The sequence below is a fragment of the Falco naumanni genome, chromosome 2, assembly GCF_017639655.2.
Source record: "Falco naumanni isolate bFalNau1 chromosome 2, bFalNau1.pat, whole genome shotgun sequence".
In the NCBI taxonomy this organism is placed as follows: Eukaryota; Metazoa; Chordata; class Aves; order Falconiformes; family Falconidae; genus Falco; species Falco naumanni.
The window spans coordinates 73,724,973-73,744,957 of NC_054055.1; the positions used below are offsets into that span (position 1 = coordinate 73,724,973).

The window sequence follows — 19,985 nt, forward strand, 5'->3', positions numbered from 1 at the left end:
CAGGCAGCCTCTGCCAAGCCACTCACCTCTTAATACTCACCCTCCTGAAAAGGCAGCCCAAGACTTGCAGTATTTCCCACTGATCAGGAGCAAAACCAATGTCCTGCTCTGTTATATAAGATATTATTTCTGCAAACTGCTTAAAAGTTTAATACAACAAAAGTATGGAGCTGTAAAGTTGATGATTATTGCTTTACCCTCCAGACATGGTGTTGCAAGCACATCTCTAAATTTAAAGAGCCTGGCTAGAACTCCAGCAAAGCACAAGGTGGTTTTTAAAAGAACTGCTCTTGCTCCAGAGAATGCAGACTATCAGGCTTATTAAATATTAAGGCAAGACAAATTGCAGAGCTGTCAACAGACTCAAGACTTTGCAATCCAACACTGACAGACTAGCTGAGGATACCACAGAGACCACTCAATGTTGCTGCAGATTTTGCAGAAAGCTTGTTTGCATGAAAGTAACTTGATTTTTTGCAGACAAGGAGTAGAAAATAGTTCCATCAGAACTACCACATTTCACAGTTCCAGTTTCTGAGGAAATGTCTCATAAAGCAAGGCAAGTTCTGTCAAATAAAATTTGGACGAGTTATTTTTCTAGGCTTAAGTCCTATCCCTATTAATGCTTGTGCTTTAAAATAAATTTGCTGTGAAAGACTAGCTAAAGACCTCCATAAAAGTTTTTTTTAAAAGGGAACTCAAAGTCAAGACTTCTGAAACAAGTGACAATACTGAGAAAAGACTCTGTATTGTAGCTGTTAAAACAATCACTTACTACACTAGAAAGAAAAAGCTGAATTAGCTTACAAGTCTCTCCAAAGAGGCTTCCATCACAGTTCTGCCATTGGTTATGAAAGAATAGAAAAAGTTCTCGGTATTTACCTAGGCTTCTATATTTACCTTGATCAAAACTACAAAACAAACTCATGGGACACCAGAAAGCCCACAGATGCTGGAGCAGGGAGGGCAGCATGACATAGCTCAGAGTGAGAGGAAGAAGGCTGGGTGATGACAAGCTCAGAGAGAGAGGAAGAAGGCTGAGTGATGACAGGCTGGTAGAAGCAAAGACAAAAATGCTCACCAAGAAGCAAAGTGCAAAGAAGCTGTAACAAAAACTGCATGGAGCTGCATCCCCCAACTTGTCTCTTCTCTCCATTACTGCTACCATTACTTTATTTTCACTCCAACCATACATATTTGCACAGAACACAGTTTTCTAAGGCAAACTGAAGTGTTCCACTTTGCACATGCAGCACAATAAACTTTATTTCAGTTTGCTTCAGAAAATTGTTCACCGCTCCCAGAAGTCAGTAGGCAGAACGAGAACATTGCACTGGGTTAGACAGCTCAAACATGAAATCCAGCCTCATTCCAATGCATATCTTAGCTTTACTCCAAGATTGGACCTGCTGCAACTCAGAGGAAGCTGCTGAGCGCTAGGACTATGTCCTATTTATTAAAATTTGGAAGAGATATTAGCAAGGTGGGTCTCTTCCAAGCGTGACAAAGCCTTAAAGGGAAGCCATTCTGTCTGCAGAGTCAGATTCCAGGCTTGAGTTTATAAGAGCTTCCGGGTGATGCAAACAACCACAAGTGACTTTTTGCTTTTTAGTGGGCTTTCCAAGCTTCACTGACACAGAAAAGCATATCTGGGAGCATAAAGAGAAGAAAATCCCAACAACAGGCATCAAAAAGGGACAACTAAAAGAGACTGAATGAATGCTTTTGATCTTGTTCCTTGCCACAACTCCTTACCTGCAAAATGGAGTTACAGCACTCCCCTGCAAACACATCACAGAATTTAACAGTTGTGTGAACCCCCAAGAGTAGCAATCAGAAAGAAGGAAGAAAACTTTTTATAGAGATGTGTTACATGGTAACAGCTGCACATATACAAGCTCTCTTCCAGACGCTAAGTAGAGACAACGCTGTGATTAGTGTAGACCTTTCAAATCAACTGCACTTTCTGTTTTGGGCACCCTCCATCTACCATCAGTATCTAGGAATTGACCTTAATTGCCGCTAGAAACACAGTATCCTCAAGCCCAAGGTAAAGAACAAGGTGGGCTAGCGCAGCTAAAGCTGAGGCAGGGTAAGGTACACTGACACAAAAAAATGATGATGCATTTTCTTAGAGTGGACACAAGCAGACCACAGGTTGGTCCAGTACAAATTCGGAGTGTGATAGTCATTGCTTTTGCAGTTTCCAAGACACCTGATTAAATACCCCAAGAGACCACATGGCCATGGGATATAATAATATTGGAAATTGTTATTCGATTGTCTGTGCCAGAGGCAGCATGAAAGTTGGTTCGTACAAATGTTCTACACAGGCCAGTTCCTTCAATGTAACCTACCAAAATCATAAAATAGGAACATAAAAAAAAAATACTAAAAAAATCTGTGACGTAACTATAGCAATGCAAATTCAGCCTGACAGATAACTGGACAACTGATGCCTACAGAAATGCAAACAGTCAATTGACATCCATGATTTTTGCTGATAAGTGGTGTTCTCATGTCAGGAAACAGTCACACCAATTCCCATCAAACCAGGGAACACACATACATTAGCACAGGTCTGCAAGAAAGCACATCACTGTGTGCTCAAATCTACTACTACCAAGGATCCTGAAGATGGCAACTACAAGCAAAATAATTTCACTGGAAGTCTGAAGAAAACAGTATTCAAAATCTGCACCTAGATGGCTTATATAGCACCATGTCTTCATCAAGGGAAGATCTTCTCCCCCTTGCTTCCCTCCCTCTAAATAATGTATCTCAAATAGCTGCTATTTTCAAGCTTAGTTTGCTATTCAAAAGCTCTTTATGCAAGACCTGTCATTTGTAACAAACTGTCACTAGCAAAATACCATTCAGGAAAGGTTCTCTCTAACTGTAGATGTCTTCAAAAAAGCACTACTAACATTTGCCGCTTTGGCAGCTGTATGGAAGTCCCTGGGTTTGCTTGTTGACTCAACCAAAACAGATTCCATAGTGAAAACCGAGAGGCACGAAAACCATCTTCAGACGAGAATATTAATACTGTGTGCAATAAATAACACCCACACAAGTGTTATATTTTTTAATACCATATTAACAGCAGTTATGTTTGGTTTGTGCAGTTGCTAGACCAGCTAGTAGCAATGGATTCAGAAGCCCCAGCCAGTCACAAGAGACATGTCTGTTCTGATTTGCAGTCGGTGCCTGCCACACTAGGTATGCATACCCTGCGAAATGCTTTACCAAACAATCCCGTTCCAATTTGTTATTTCAAATTAGATAAAATATTAGAAAGCTAGTACAATGTATCTAAAGTGTTAGTAATAGTTGAATCAGATAGTTCTAGCAAGGGCAAACCGGTAAGGTGAGATGTTACTTAGTTGCTGTGATATCGGAGCATTGCTAAGTGCTGCATGCTAGGTAAAGAGTACAGCAACTGCCCAGGGACCACTTACTCCGCATTAACGCTGTATTTAGAAGGGACTAGTACCACTGAGGATAGAACCACTAACGAGCTTTATCAGAACACCCTGGGAAAAAACCTGCATTTTCTACCACATACCATGACAGGGACAAAGTGGAACCTGAAGGCACACAACTCTTGGTCACAGTACTATTTATATTTGCAAACACAAGGGAACATTTCAGACTCTGAAATCAACTCTGGTCTTCAGCCAGTACAGCAAGGTCTTCCTTCTTCAGTGCTCCCGGCACAAAGCATCATTCCACTCAGAATTGAGAAAGTCTTTTCGATAAGGCTTGTCTGACAAGACAAGCGCAGTTAGCAATGGAAAGTAGAATTAAAGTCTAAAGTTACAAGCTTTTAGTGAGAAATTAATCAATCAATCACGCTTCAGAAGAAAGATACACTAGTACATCACGTGCTGTCTTAGAATACACTCTCTCCGAGTACTTTACTGTGCTTTTAATAAAACAAGTATGTTACCCAAAGCTAACATTTTTTTCCAGCCCAAATACTTCACAATATACTGACAACTGAACGAATGCCAGGGACAATCTATCCATTCACGACCGCTGGAGTTCATCATCCCCGCTTATTCTTCATCCTTCGCAGATGCAGTAATCCTTATGAATGGAAGCTTTCTTTTAGATTGTAAATAACAGCAACAGGGCCATAATGAAAATCCATCCAAAGAAAATCCAAGCTTTCTGAGCATGCACTGAAGATTTGCTGATCTGTACAATGGCCAGCTAGAAAACATACACTCTTCAAAACAAAACAGGAAAATGGTGGAAACTGAGTCAAAAAGGGTTTACGAAGCACTACATCATTCAAATGCAGTTATTTCACAGCCTGCAGTGTTTTTGTACAAAGTTGTTTCACAGCACCCTCCCTCCCAAATACACAGAAAGACTACCTTTCCCCACTCCTTTGTGTCTAGGGATCAAAAGCTCACAGAAAGAAGGAATGACAAAAATAAAATGAGCTGAAATGCTGTGGCAGGCACTGTGAGGCATTCTGCTGCTTCTGTACAGAAAGTATGTTCATGTCAGCTCCTGACAATGATATGTTCTGAAGCTGTAACAATTAAAGTAGTTCTTGAGAAAAGAAAAATTACTGCTGCAATGCCTATTCACGCTAAGGACCTCAAGAGACTTACCTCTTCAGCAAGCCTTTCCCTCAGCAGCAGGCAAACCAGCTGCAAGGTGCTTTTGCTACAACCCAGTGTGAGTGAAAAACTGTCTTCCAAATTCTAAAAACAAATTACACAACAGATAATACAACCCAGTATATACACATCCATTGCATTTTTTAAAGCTTTTAACAAGCTGTATCAATTTAAGCAAAAACACTTGTTATGAAACATGAGCAGGTTAAGCAAAAATAAATGGAAAAGCAAATTGGATAATTGCTTCTTACAGTAAAGCATTACCTAGCTATTAGGCCCACAGGTATACAAGATCAGAGTTAATCATCATAAGGAAGCAAGCAGACTATTTAGCCTATCATTTCCTTCTGGAAGAGAACAACTTTGAGGGCAAGTACAGCATTATCATTGTCACCATAACATTTCAAGTTGAGATCCAGATAGGTGCAGGAGAAAGAGTCATCTTCTGGATGGTTTTAACAACAAAACACAGACAAAAGGTGTGTGCCCTATTACTCATGCTAAATGCAGACAGACTGAACTGCCAGATCATTGAGAACACACTCCTCAGACTGCAGTCAGCCAAGTTTTAGACCACAAATATAACAATTAAAAAAATCTGGCAAGTAACATCATGAAATGTATAAAATCTCTACATTCAGAAACCAGCATAATGACTGGGTACTACTAAAATATTTGCTTTGAGCACTGGTTTCAGCTTTGGTTACTCTCTAAGCAGAAGATCATCTTTTCCAGAAGTCTAAGTCCCACAATCCTCTGATCACAACAGTAACTAAAAATCTTGCATTGAATCAAGCTGAAGTAAAGGACTAAGCGGATCCTATGAGATGAGTAATGCACACAATACCCAATACTAAGACAATCATGACAAACATCAAAAAACCCACAAAAAGTCCAAGACACACCCACCCCCAGTTAACCATTTTGCCAATACTCAGACACCCATCCAAAAAAAACAAATAATAAATAAAATCAGGTCTCCTTATAACTGTTACCTAGAAAAAAGGCACAAGAAGCCACTCACACACCTTTGTGCCAGGTTAGAACTCAACAATGGGGAAGGGGCACTCCAGCACCCACACGCTCTCTAGCACTCACAGCTCGGTCAGGCACACAGCAGACTGCCTGCTTTGCACGGCTGCTATAAAGCAAAAATAACGGACATGTTACAGGCACAGCTGAGATATGCAAAGTCAAATCATGTTTAGTTTGGGCCCTATACAATCATTACAGGAGCAAAGAGCATGCACAGCATCAACTGCTTCAGAGCAGAGGGTTCTGCTTTCCCCCCGCAGAGAGACGACATGATACTGGTGGAAATCACTAAGGACAGAATCACAGCTTACGATCCAAGTTCCACAGTGAGTTTCCTGAGCAGCCTTGAGCAAGCCTTTTCTGTTGGGTGCTTCAGATGCAGTACTAATTTTCCATCTTCAAGTGGCAAAAAGTATGGCTTTACAATGCTTGGATGCTAACATGGTATTTCATGGAGCTGTATATACATAACTTTCTTTATCCATCCCATATACACAGGTATTGAGAGAAACTGCATCCTAACTGATGATAGTCCGACAAGGAGCACTGGCCCAAACGCTCCCCTGCTCCCTGCTATCATATCATCCCTTCACATGTGCTGAACAAGTAGGAGTACAAAGAAAAAAGCAGCAGTGTAAATGCACAACTAAAAACACATTTATGGGCTCAGCAATATAGTTTTAGCAGTTCAGAGATGGTGCAGCTGACATCGACTTCTGAGAATGTATGCCACAACAACAGACTAACCCCAGCTGCAGCAAGAAACACCCTCCCCAGTTAAGTTCCTGAGGGAAAGTGTTCTTTTTCAGGATTTCCTATTTATCACCTCAGAGACTTGAGGTTACTGGACTGTGACCCACAGACTATGTAGAAAGGTCTGCCAAATAGCAATGAAAAGCTCAGACCAGTAATCAGAATCTTTTTATTCCTTGCAGAAAACTTCTGGTTTCAGATATTGTTGTCACCCCTGAAAAAAAAAAAATAAATCATATCCCTCCAGAATACTTCTGTCATAGTATTTTAGTCATTATTACATCCACAGTCAGCCTCTCAACCCATTTCAATAAGCTTGACTGTCTTTCTCCTTGGCTAAATCTCTCTCCACAGACACAATTCAGCCAAGCATTTCTCCTTGGGATACCTGTTACCCCAGCCATTTGTTCTGCAACTTCTTCAGTACTGGCTGATTTCTTCACTGAAGCTTACAACAAAATCACTTGATACTCAAGCACATCAAACCCCAAGTCATAGGTAGATTTTCCTGGTCAATACAGCCACTTGTAGCAGAACGTGTCCTGCAAATGTGACATCCCAGCTGTAACCCCAAGCCCACTGAACTTGGTCAGTTCACATTACAGCATGATAGTGAGCTTTTTTCCAAGATATTTTATAAATAGGATATTGATTTCAATTGAATTCTCCTTAACTTTGAAGCCCAGCATTATGGAATGGACCTCTGGCAAACAGCTGTTAACAGGAATCAGTAAGGTCTTCCCAACCCCTTTTAACAGCCCCAGAACACCCCCTGCTCACACTAGCCCAGTGCCTCTGAACCACGCAAAACCCCTTCCTGCTAAGAAACGTCTCACAAATCCGTATTTGTCAATGAGCAGCTGTTTTGAGTTTCTCAGCCAGTAAGGCAAATACAATGTAATGGTAAACACCTATAGTGAGAATTGTCAAATTTAAAAGTACACTTAATAATTACTTAAGATGCATCAGATTGCCATTGGCCATGTATTTATTTCGACATATGATCCACAGACCTTTTATGTTCTCCATTGAACATATTTCATGTCAGGTCATATTTCAGGACAATAGAAAGGGGGCACCTAAATTTCTTTAGTTCACAAGTTTCTGTGATGTCATTAGAAAAAAATTACCATTTCCACATGTGAAATGGTGCATTTTCTATACTAAATGGAATGCAAGGAAATACTGTTTCAAATCAAGTGAAGCATCAGAAAACTGTTCCCATGCTCAGATACAGAGTATTACACAAGAACAGGCTATTCTGGAAAGCCAGTATTTCAGCTCTGAGGCGTGCATGTTGTATGTGGGTGCACACACGTGCACAGAAATGTGACCAGTTCAAGGATCCCAGCATTCAGAAAACACCATGCAGATATTGCATCATTTGGGTTCTGGCACTTTGCCATCATTACAAAAGCTGCCAACTTTTGTTCTTAAGTATTGCCATTTTCTGTAATTAAGGGTTCTGAAAATCTCAGAAGATTAGATTCACTAAAAGACTATTTTTTACAAACTCATTATATCAGTGTTACAGATTAACTCAAATTTCCTCAGTTACCATTTCAAGAAAATGCTGTAACATAGTCCTGGTAGTAAATAGTCATCAGTGGTCCAAACTTTCTTCTTATAGCGGAACAATCTGTACTTAGCCCATGAGTAAAACTTTAAGCCTTCTTTGGAAGCCCAGGGACTGAAAAGTAAATCTTGCTTTTGACAAGGCCTATTAGCAATTTAAACAATGTTACTTTAATTCTTTTTATAATTAAGTATTCCTAGAGACAGTGGCATCTTTACCTTTCACTTCACAAAACCACCAATTCATATAGCATTAATTAAAAAAAAAATAAAATCTAAACCGATACCCACAGAACCAGGAGGACAGCTGAGAACACAGCAACAAAGCAGGAGAGGGCTGAGGGAAGAGTTACTTATAACAAACAGCAAAAGTTTAATCTGAATGCAATACTTCTCACATGCCTTGAGAAGCAGAATGTTAAAGGAATCAATGTTGCAATGAAAGCCTGGACTGTGGGTGTGTAAAGAGAGATAAGCATTCATATCTTCCATATATGTTACCTAGAAAGAACCTGCACAGCTTAAATTGCTCACAGGTGAAGACAAGGTACAGGTAATTTCAGCAGTGCTCAGGGAACCTGCCTAAATAATGGAGAAGACTGCAGCAGCAAGAAGACGACAAATATGACAAGTTATTTCAACCATTCTGATGCACCTTGGAGAGAAGCAGAGAAAAAACAAGGAAGGAATTTTAGGTGATTCTCACAGAAAAAGTAAAGTACTTCTTTCAGGAGAGCTAAAAGACAAAACCCGAAAAGAATACTCAAACCCACAGGAACCACTGGAGTGCAAGATTTATCTGTATCAACACCTCACATATGAAGTAAGGGAGACCCCTCACCCGCACGTAAGAGGGTATCTATATGAATTCTGGTAGCCTCCTTTCCATCCTCCAAATTTCTGGGGAAGTCTAGTTTCTCTCGGAGCTGTGGAACAGGTAGCATCTAACGCAGAAAAACAGCATGTGGTCTGGTAACAGAGAAGAAGAGACAACTTATGACTTTGCCCAGTGAGGGTAGCAACCCAAATGCTTCAGAGGCAGTTTTTTAATTTGTTTGTCTGGTTTTGCTTTTAAGGACATAACTATAAGTTTAAGCAGTACCTAAAAGATTGAGGTCCTGATGGGTGGGCGGGACCTTAGCTTCAACAGGCTAAAAAAAAAAAGCGTTCATAAAAACAAAGTAGATTGTGCTCACACCTCCTGCCCCTACCTTCCAGTCTCTAGGAGAGGGGAGAAGGGCTCTGTCATATGTACAGACAAAATGTAACGCAAAGTTTCCCCTATCCCTGATTATTGTTGACAAAACACTCCTGACATCATAAGCACCTGATGCAAAGAGATTAAGTGTTTAATGTCTGAAGTACAAAGAACGAGAAGTGTAACTGTCCCATGTTTTACATTTTGGAAGAGATCCCAAAACCATGAGGGTCCAAAGCTGAAAATGTTGAAATAAATGCACTCAAGCACTTTCCAACAAGAGCAACAAACTCTTTTTACGGTTCCCTGAGGGGAAGGGGGACATAATCAAGTACTAGGTGTCACCAAGATATCTATGTTGACATTTCTGTTTCATACAGGCAAACGTAAAAACTGAGTATGCTGCAATTATATTTAGTCACTGCAGCTTAACAAGCAGGTCGTCATTAGAAAATCACTCACTAACTCTTCAGCCATGGAGAGCTGAGGAGAAGATTTTATGTCCATGAATCTCTGTAAGAGTTCATTAGGAGGATGATCACCCACTTGATTTTTTGGAAGCCAAAGAAGTCTGTGTTCTAAGGAGGCTCCTTCTTCCCAAAAGGACAGACTTGGGAGTAGCAAACTCCCTGAGAACTTGGTAAGTCAGAACTTCAGAGAAATATTAAATCTGGTAGAGAAACACAACATTTCCATTCAAGCTCCTGAAGTCTGAAGAATGCGTCTGGGGCTGAGCAGGTAAACACATTGTGAACATGGTTGAAAAAAGGTTAATATTTTCTAGAGATAAAAAGCTTCATGAACAAAATTTGCCAAATTAGATATACTGCCACAGAGAGATGGAAAGCAATAGTGATTAGGCTGAAACACGGTAGTGACACTCAGTTGCCCATATGAAAGTCTATTCCAGCATTAAGGCTACTTCACTCACATCATCACACCTTCAAAATACTCACCTCTTCCCAAGAATGACACTGTAAACAGTGTCTGGTGGGAATATGCTCCCTGCAAGACACCAGTATTGCAGATAGGTATGACAAAACCATACCTCTTATGCTGCGCAGCAGCCACAACTGCTAAAGTATAAAGCTTCAAGACAAGCTAAACAAGCAGAAGTGCCCACTTCAATTCTGTGAGCCAGGAAAGGATGCTACAGACAACCTTGTCAGACATGTCTGTAGAAGGTCACATACAGTCACCCTCCTCTGCTCTTAATATATAACATTACATAATATTCAACTAGAATATCAAAAGATAACCCAGGAGGAATCAATCAGGTGGCACTTGCACAACAGGAATAAGCCTTTACACTAGTTTTCTTCCTCCGTGCTTATTCCTGTATTTTCCAGCAGCTACAGAACTGCAGTGTAGGAGGTGATGCCAACTCCATGCGCTGCGTCACATCTCCCATGAATGCCCCTCTTCCACCGCAGGTGGTACATCCCTCCCGACTAGCCAAGGAGCTCTCTGTTTGCCAGTTCAAACTCCTCTATTGAGTCCAGCTTCTAAAGGCTGCTTAGAAAGAGTCAATTACACAGCAAAGCTAAAAGCCAGCTGAAATAAGTTGCTATTTCAGGCCAAGAATAACAAGTTTAAATATGGTATCTCCCAATAAACACAAAGCATGAATTGTATTCTCTCTCAAATACTTTAGGTTATCAACTTCACTGCTTATACACAGACAAGCAAATACAGTACCAATCAGGTAGAATCTAGCTAGGTCTTTCATGATTGTCTTTATATGAAAAAGCCAACCTGATCACTTTCAAACATGCCCAGAAGAAGCCTCTACTTCTCCAAATGTAATTTTTTTTAGGTTTTTTTTAGTACTTTACAGTATATAGAAGTACAATTTGTAACTCAACTACAAAAACAGCCAGATCCTAAGACTGCAAATAACAGTACTGGATATACAGGGAATGTAAATGTGATCTCCAGCCTCAGCAGATTTTTGGATGGGGCAAGTGTCCAACTCCATAGCAGGTGACTTGCACGTTCAGCAAAGGCTATAAAGCAAGCTCCTCAGGTGCAAGAAAGGGCAAATTCTGCAGCTAAACACTAACAATTCACTCACTAAGGCAGCGATTTAAGGAAGAACAGTCAAGCTGTCTCATGGATAAGGAAACTATTCCCAGGAGAAAGCTTATTACACAATCAGTCAGCACAATGAAATCTGACATGAAGGAAAGAGCAAATAGGAAGGATTGTGCAGCAGTAAAAACAATAGCAGAGAGGTATATGACACTTTAAATGCAGGTCCCCTTTCACTACTGAAGGACTTGATATCAAGCATTAAGTGGGGAAAAAATAATTTCTCAGAATTAGTGTGGAAACAGAGTATCCATTCTAATGGACTCAAAGACGACAAATCAGAAGCTAGTCATATCCGTGTGGGATACTTGATATTTTTAAACTATCACCAGTTACAAGATCTTTCTATTAGTATCTCATATTCAAAGCAATGGCAAAAGGTTAACATCAGTTTTCATACTTAATCCAATTCTTGAACTAATGGCATAGCATCCAAGCCTCAGAAGCAATGACTACCCTCCCATTGCGTTGGCACTAATCACGGCCACAGCCTGCCCTGCTGCAGAGCTGACACAGGAACAAATCTCACACACAGGGGACACCAAGCCAGCTTTCTCTTCAGCTAGCTACCAACCATAAGAGTTGCAGGTGCATACACTGCACATCCACACACAGCACATTGAAGACTGTCATCTTATACAGACATGTTAATTGCATTTTAGAATACATTTATACATGCTCCTTTGTTTCCACCCTTGTGGTTTTTTTGTTAAGAATAGTCCCCCAACTTCATAACAAAAAAGCAGAACAAGTCAGAGAGCAGCTACTTTAAAAAAAAAACCACAAACCTCCTCAGTACTAATTATTTTTTTTAAGCATAAGTGAGAAGTCAAAACAACTATGGAGAAGCACAGCATTTGGAATAAGCATAATTTACTTAAACATTTTCACAAAGCCAGCAAACCCAGGTGTCCATCAGACCCACAGCTCTGCTGTTCAAAGTGCCCCCTCCAAGGGGCTTACAAGGTAACAGAGGAGGAACTAATAATACATTCATTATGTGCACTTAAAGCTTGCACCAGGTATTTCAGTGACATCCAGCTGCCTTTAAAACCATTTGCTACAGACCTATTTCAACAGGACAGGGGCATTTTGGAATAATAAAAAAAAAAAAACCAACCCCACACCTACATCCTGATTTCAGCTGGCCTAGAATTAATTTTCTTCTTAGAAAAAAGCCACAACAACCTACAAGCAGAGAAAATGACAGCTATGGAGAAGTAGCCCAGACTACAGCAGATCTGCAAGCATGGCATTAGGGGCAGGACAGCTACCCCATTGCTGGACCATCCTGCGTAGTGGTGTAGGCAAGCCCACAGACACCTCCTGGCAGCAGTGCTGCACCTACAAGAGCTTTGCCAGGGTAGACCTACCAAGTACAAACTTTTTCCATCATTGCTCACACATACAGCTGTATCAAGAGAAATGCAGAGCTTAAACCCAGCCTTTGAAAATGAACATGAAATACTGAAGCCAGGAAGCAAGCACAGAAACCACACACCTCCATCGGCTAAGAACAGTCCATCTCCTCTACTCTAATTGAGAGGGAGAATTCAACTATTTCTCCTTGATAAAAAAAAAAAAACAACAAACAACCCAACGCAAACCAGCTTCTTCCACCACAGCTTTCGAAGGCCGTTTCATACCATTTCTCTTTTCTCCCTTCCCATTCGGTTAATTGCAGGCTGAAGTGCTTTTTAATGGGAGGTACTGCAGTGGGTAATTTATCTCAAATCCATCTCTGTAGACACAGAAAAGATTTGATCTGCTGAGAACAACTGTGTATTTTTTACAACATGAAAACCTCTTCAAGAGAAATATCCTGAAAAAATTGTATCGCATTCTTTCAATATAGGCATCATTTAGTCTAAAGCAGGGGGAGAAAGGCTATATTCAGTATCAAATGGGAATAAAGCAGTAATCCTGAGTCACAAATAAGGACTGTTGAAAAAAAAATAATGAAAAAACTAAGCCTACAAGGTGGTATTTCTGGCTTCTCAGAGTAGAAACAATAGGCTTGAATTAAATACTGAGGCTGTCTCCTGAACACACAGGGACAGTTCAACAGCGCAGTGCCGGACGCTGGACTCACAGCAGTCAGCAAATGAGCAAGGAAAGAGCATCCATGGTACCCAGCACCTGTTAAAGGGCTAGACAGGAACTGCAATCTATTTTTTGCTTCTAGCTCCTAACAGGCCAAGATACATAGTTCTGGACTGCAGCACGTGTCCTATAGCACACCATAGCTCTGAGGATTATCTTTTTTTCTTTTTTTTTTTTCCCCCTAATCATGGTTGACCTGTGGCCCCTGCTTCAGATTTCTGGTTTCTAGATCAGTGGGGGGTAGATATTGCCACCTCTACCTAATGGAGAGAATGGTGGTTCAGATAGCAGGGCATGGTGTTGAAAATATCTCCCTACCAGACGCAAGGGAAAGTTTTCAACCAGCTCCTCAAGATGTCATCTTGAGCTGCTCTACAGAATAGGTCAGTAAAGGGACTTCCAGAAGGAAGGATGGGGGAAAAGGGCTGTTATGCACCCACAAATTGAGGTTTGTGGGGACAGAGGACACAAGAGGAGCACAACTAGCTGAACTGTGACACTTCTGTCACAGGGAATCGAGCTTCCCCATCCCTGCTTCCAGAGCTATTTGTGTGTGCTACAGAACACCATCCCAGTTTGGAGGCAAGGCCAGTGCCCTGACAAGGGAGAGTTTGGGCCTCACCACATCAGAGGTAATGCTTATACTTGTTTCCAGTTGTGCTGGGAGCCTACGCAGCAGAAGTTTAGAGTTTCACGTCTGTTAGTGAGCCCAGGACATGCAGTAGTTTAGGAATACATTTCACAGGTTGCACTCCTGCACCTAAATGCTGCTCAGGACCAGTTGTCTAGATGAACCAGAGGCACTTACTGCTGTGTGGGTAATTGCTTTGGGTGAAGGTGATTTCAGTGTTAAGATGCTTTAATCTTTCTATAGCACAGAAAGTGATAAAGGTCTATAAAAGACATACTGCAATAGAAGGCACAGCTAGAATCATTTCAGTCCAGCATAACTTTTTTTAATTAAGTATTGGAAAGAACACTATCTGAATTGTTCATTCTGTTTTGCATAAGGTATAAGCCAATGCAGTATTGTGAAACTCAAGAGATAAGATTACATGCCAGTTGTCACCACAGCCAAGGAAGTGCTCCCTATTACCCTTCCATGATCATCCATAAAACAAAGGCCTAACTTACCAAACGGAAAGGGGACAGCTGAAAACCCAGACCTGATTCGTCCCATCTACCTCCTCCCAAAACTACACAGAGCTCCAATGACTAAGTAGAGCAGCACTGAGATGGGAACACCATCAGTACCTGGGAAGCAGCTCTGGCATCCTATAGGACTTGAAAGCTTTTATACACTCCCTCAGCATCCCCTTCTGTTTTCTTACCTGCATCAAAAGCAGAAGCTACTGGAGTAGCTGCAGACACTCTGCATCTACAGAGAAGCTCAGTCCTTGTGTTGTTTCAGGAAGATTCATTGAAGGACCTGTTTAAAGTCATATTTCTATTGTAAGGTAGCAAAGAAAAATTGGAAATGGTTGCAAAACAAACCTTCTGAAATGAAAAGGAAAATCTCAAGCTCCTACAGGGCCCAGACAAGAGCAACGCTAATCTGTCATACACTGCAGGACCACCTCACTGTCTGACCACAAGCTTGCACACCAGATAGGTTACCTACCCTCAGTTCAGCATTCTCCTATCAACACAAACAGTCACTGAGCACGCACGCAGGAGCAGAAGGCAAGCGCGTGTGCAAGCTGTTCGTTATTACAGAACTGGCATCTGTTTGTGAAAACTTTCTAATTCAGATGAGAATTATAGTACATGCAAAGGAACACCTTCCCCTTCAGCCTCTGCCCGGTTCCTACAACCACGTAGTGTTGTAGAGCAGTACCAGCTTTAACAGCCAGTTATGTCACCAAAGGCTTCCTCACATACAGGAAATCCGGGACTGACATTTCTCTCTTCTTTGGCTCATTCTGGTGATCAGAAGGGTATTCTGGTGCCCATTTGATAGAATATCTCATGAAGCTGAAGTTAAATAAAAATGAACTAATTTATCTTTATTGCTACTAAAACCACTGCCCTCCCTCAAAAAAAAAACCCAAACCAAAAACCCACCACATCAAAAACCCAACCACCAAAAGAAGTCCTACACAAAATCAGTGCTCTGAGAACTACAGCCAAATTGTACTCCAAAGACATTTCAGAACCATTAACAATTTATAAACCATCCAGCTACACCCCCCACCCCGAAGAGCAAATCTGAAATACAGGTAGGTTAATTACAAAGATATAGCATGTCTTCCAAAATCTCTCACAAGATAAAATTGTAAGTTCCATGCAGTTGCAGGCCACAAAGCAAGTTTACAGACAAGATTTTCAATATAATTAAAATGTCCTGAACGCCAACAAACTGAGAAAGATTCACTTTGAAAGCCTGTAACCAAGCTACTTAAAAAAATATCCAGGAAGAACAAGCAGGTTGCCAGAGAAAGAATAATGTTCTCAAAACTGGATACTCAGAGTTATACTCCTAAATCTAGTATTAGAATGCTTATGTGAAAGTGGCTTACTAAATACCAAAACTGCCATTATTTATATCATCTCTAGCACATGTGGAGACTAGAACCGTAAGAGAGTACTGCAGCCAGATAAGCTAAAAATAAGCCTTTTCTGTATCTGCTCCATGGATTCAGAAACTTAGTCTGATACAGAGTATTTCAGAACAAATTTGATTGTTTTATCCTGAACATTTACCTCTCACCTTGGATTTCTGATCCACAAAAAGTAAAAGAGGTTTTATATGCCTTTTCATATATTGTTATTCTTTCTCTCTACCCAAGTCCAGTTCTGCTCTTACTTTTACCTGCCGTGCTACCATGTGTGGCCTCCAGTCAGCTCTGGAACAACTCTACAGTTAAGAAGGTACCTGGTAGGACGAACACCTGTGCTGATGTGTGGGTTGACAGTTACCCAAATTATCACTCATGGGGACTAACTGCCTAATGGGAGTGATACCACTGGAGCTGCTGGGACATATCCACACATCCAAATAGCTGCTTCCTAAAAAGCAGAGTGCTAGGGAGCCACTGTCATTTGCCATCCTTAAACTCTCAAGGTGAATGGTCCATGTCCTGTGGCTCCCTAACACATGGGGATGCTCCCCAACAGGGAGTGGAGAAACCCGCCAAACACAGTTAAACCTCCTCAGGAAAAAACATCTCAACATGTAACATTTGGGATTCAGACCAGCACAAAGAAAAGAGAGCATCATGATCGCTATCACAAGTTGGAATATGCGTGCCACCAAAGTTTGGTTGTCGGTTTTGTTGTTTGGTTTTTAGATTTTTCTTTTCCCCTCAGAGGAGCTGCAGAACCTCTGCAGGTATTCAGCTTTCACAGAGCAACACCCTTGTTTAAGTTTCAAGACCAAAATTCAATTGTGTTTAGCACTTGGCAAGCCAAATGCACTTTGTGGAATGGCGGGTGGGTAATCACAGTGCTATGGCACAGTGAATCATCAATTCAAATCAGCATTGCGCCTGAACCTGAGGCTTTAGGCACAAGGTACTTTAAGACACTCAAAGAAGTTAGGTTGCTTCCACTTTCATGTACGCAGCTGCCAGTAGTATGTACTGCTGAAGTCTGTGACTTTCATACTGATTCATTAAAAGCATGATTTTAAGTTGCACACCACAAAAACAAAAAAAAGCAGCACTGAAAGTCATTAAATGCTCATGTAAACTCCACATTATTTCACATGTTAACAGACGTTTCCAGAGAAAGACATTTAACACACCAGAATAATACAGACAGACGAGCAGTGACTCTGTTGAAGAGACAGTGACAACACAGGAAATAATAAACACAGGAAGACTCCACAATGATTTCAATTACTTTTTAACTTCAACCAAAGCAGCTAGCATGATGGTTATATAAAACACAGTAAACCTGGATGCTGGTTAAAGCTCTGCCTGGAGGCAGCTTCTCTGCTCACCATTTCAAGCCACTGTCATGCCACCCAGTGCCTACCACAACTCAAGGAAAGAGGTCCCATCATACATTACTGTAAATTAGCACGGCTAGATTAAAAAAAAACAACAACCACCAAACCAAACCAGAGAGAAACCCAGCTCCACTACCTCTTCTTAAAGAGCAAAAGCAGCAAGCAGCCATCAAGACCCACAGTTCTAACCAGCTCAGGTCAAATATGTATTTGATCCAATGCAATCATCTAAAGATTCATCACTTTGAAACCAACGGTTTTGGAGGGGTTTTAGGTGCAATAAACCAGTTTTTCCCAGGTCACTGTCTCCATGATAAAAAATAATCATCACTGAAGTGCTAGCTTATTTCTCCTGTAAATGAAAGCCACCTCCTCAGGTAGCATTGAAAACTGCTGTGATAGAAACACTTTGATTCTTCCATTAGAAAAACTGAGTGCAAATAGTGGAAGTGCTGTAGACTTGACCATAAAACCATGTGAAATTTACCTAGCATGCAGAGTTTGGAGCCTACACCAAGAGCATGTTATGAAATACATCTTTAAGAGAGCACCTAGATACTCAGAACTGTTTCATGCTAGACACTTATGTTTTTAGGACCACAAACTCTTTGGTTGAAATATTGCGTTATGATTTTGTGTTTAAGTCAGACTGATCAAACACATACCTAGTTTGAAAAAAGTGCATTTCCTAGATACCAAGTTATCAGCAAAATAGAAAGCCATCTCTCCATTTAACTGTTATCCTTTAAGTGACAAAGAAGGAAGAGGAGAAACTCCCTATTTGAAGAATAAAGCCTGGCTATCAGAAGTATAGCAGACAGTTACCATGACACTTGCTATGTTGTTTTCTTTGATCTAAAGAAAGTCTGCAAAATGCCTAAGTGAAGCCAGGTCTCAGCAGAGCTTTACTAGCATGAAGGCTAACCAGGCTAGAAAGAAACTGAACTCACTAAACATGTTTCCTCAGATGTTCAACATGACACAGCAAGAGTCAGTTTGTTCGGGAGGGAGAAGAGCACATTTTTGGTATACTAAAGGGGTTAATTTAGAAGGTGAGTGTATTGAGGAATGATTTATGAAAACAAAATTATTTAAGCAAGAGCACACCAAGAACATGCAATGGCTTGAGCCAATCATTCTTTTGGCAGTGCTGCCTGTGGGGTGGAAAGGGATAGAGTATAGTGCTTTTCCTAATACACAATTTTAGCACTTTTATGTCAAATTGAGAACATAGCATCCATTCAATGGATCAGGAACTGGTATTAGAGTCAACTAATTTGAGTTTAATGAGAGGCAGCAGAAGTTGTGCAGTTGAACAAATTCTTGTTTCCCACACAGCTTATCAAAATGCATACCCAAATGCCCTTGATGCTCTGGTACTTGTATTGCATACAGTAGCACTCCCACATACACAAGATTTCCACCATAAACTAAGCCACCTAAATCACTGAAATGGTCACGACACAAATGAACTTTCTGAAGGTGACAACACCAGGGTAATACCTAAACAACACTTTCAATACCACCTTACCCTGTCTCTTCCAACCAGCACATATACAGTTAATCTACCACCTCCTGAGCACTATTCAGCTGCTAAGCATTACCACACTAGTGCATAACTAACATATATGCCCAACTGTTAATCTGTCCGTTTTCAGCAACAAGCATATGTGAAACACACAGCGATGCAGCAAAGAGATCGGTGACTAAGAGCAAATCGGGATGGTTTAGCAGAAGCATCAGCAGAGGAAAATTCCAGTGTTCTGCAAGCAATCACATAGCTCTCAAGCGCTGTAGTACTCATCAGGGAGGAAACTGTTCGCTTTTCCCCCCCTCCCCTTCAGGGCCGAGTTTCTCATCCGTGGTTACCCTCAATGTGCTGATGCTGACCGACACGGGGTAGGTGTTTCAGCAGGAACCGATTCAACTCACGGAGGAGACAAAGCGCCCCCGGCGCCGCAGCAGCAGCCAATCGCCGGCAGACAAATCATTTTTTAAAATGGATGGCCGCTCCTCACCGCAAGTGCTTATCGTCTGCCTGGCAAAGCGCGCACAAAATGCAACTGCGCGACTTGGCAGCGGAGCCCGGCCCCGGCTCCGGCTCCGTGAGCGGCACCGACACAGCCCGGCTCCTCCGCGCCACCCGCCCCGCCAACGCGGGGACAGCACGGCTTCTGCCGCGGGGTTCGCTGTCCCTTCACCCGCATCCACCGGGGGCAGAGGGGCCGCAGAGGACAAACCCAGCTCGGTACAGCCCTAGTTCCGCCAGGTGAGCATAGGCTGAGCGGTAGGCGCTGCCCAGGGCGCCGGGTGTCACTGCGGCCAGCCGGTAACCAGCAGGCTCAGGGCACCGGTGACAGCCGCACGCCAGCAGCCAGCCCCAGAGCGTGAAAGTTTAAACACGCTCCGTTTCACACGGTGTGTCACAGCACGGCGAGGGCGTCCAGATAGCGCTTCCCAAAGGCACCGCTGCGACACCTGCGCGGCCCGGTACGCCGCTCGCTGGCAGCGCCCCAGCACGGCGGCTTTCCGCGGCGGGGGGCTGCCCAGCCGCCGTGCCCTGCCAGCGCGGCCGCTCCAGCCCCGGCGCACGGCGGCAGGGCGCACCTTCGCGCAGGACACCACTCCGCCGCCGCACGGGAGG

At 42.0% G+C, this 19,985-nt stretch overlaps 1 protein-coding gene across 2 annotated transcripts in view; it reads right to left on the reverse strand.

Annotated features, from left to right (window-relative positions):
• The window catches only part of SLC9A7 (solute carrier family 9 member A7), a 79,379-nt gene that overhangs the window by 58,576 nt on the left and 818 nt on the right, over positions 1 to 19,985 (reverse strand). The window lies entirely within an intron of this gene.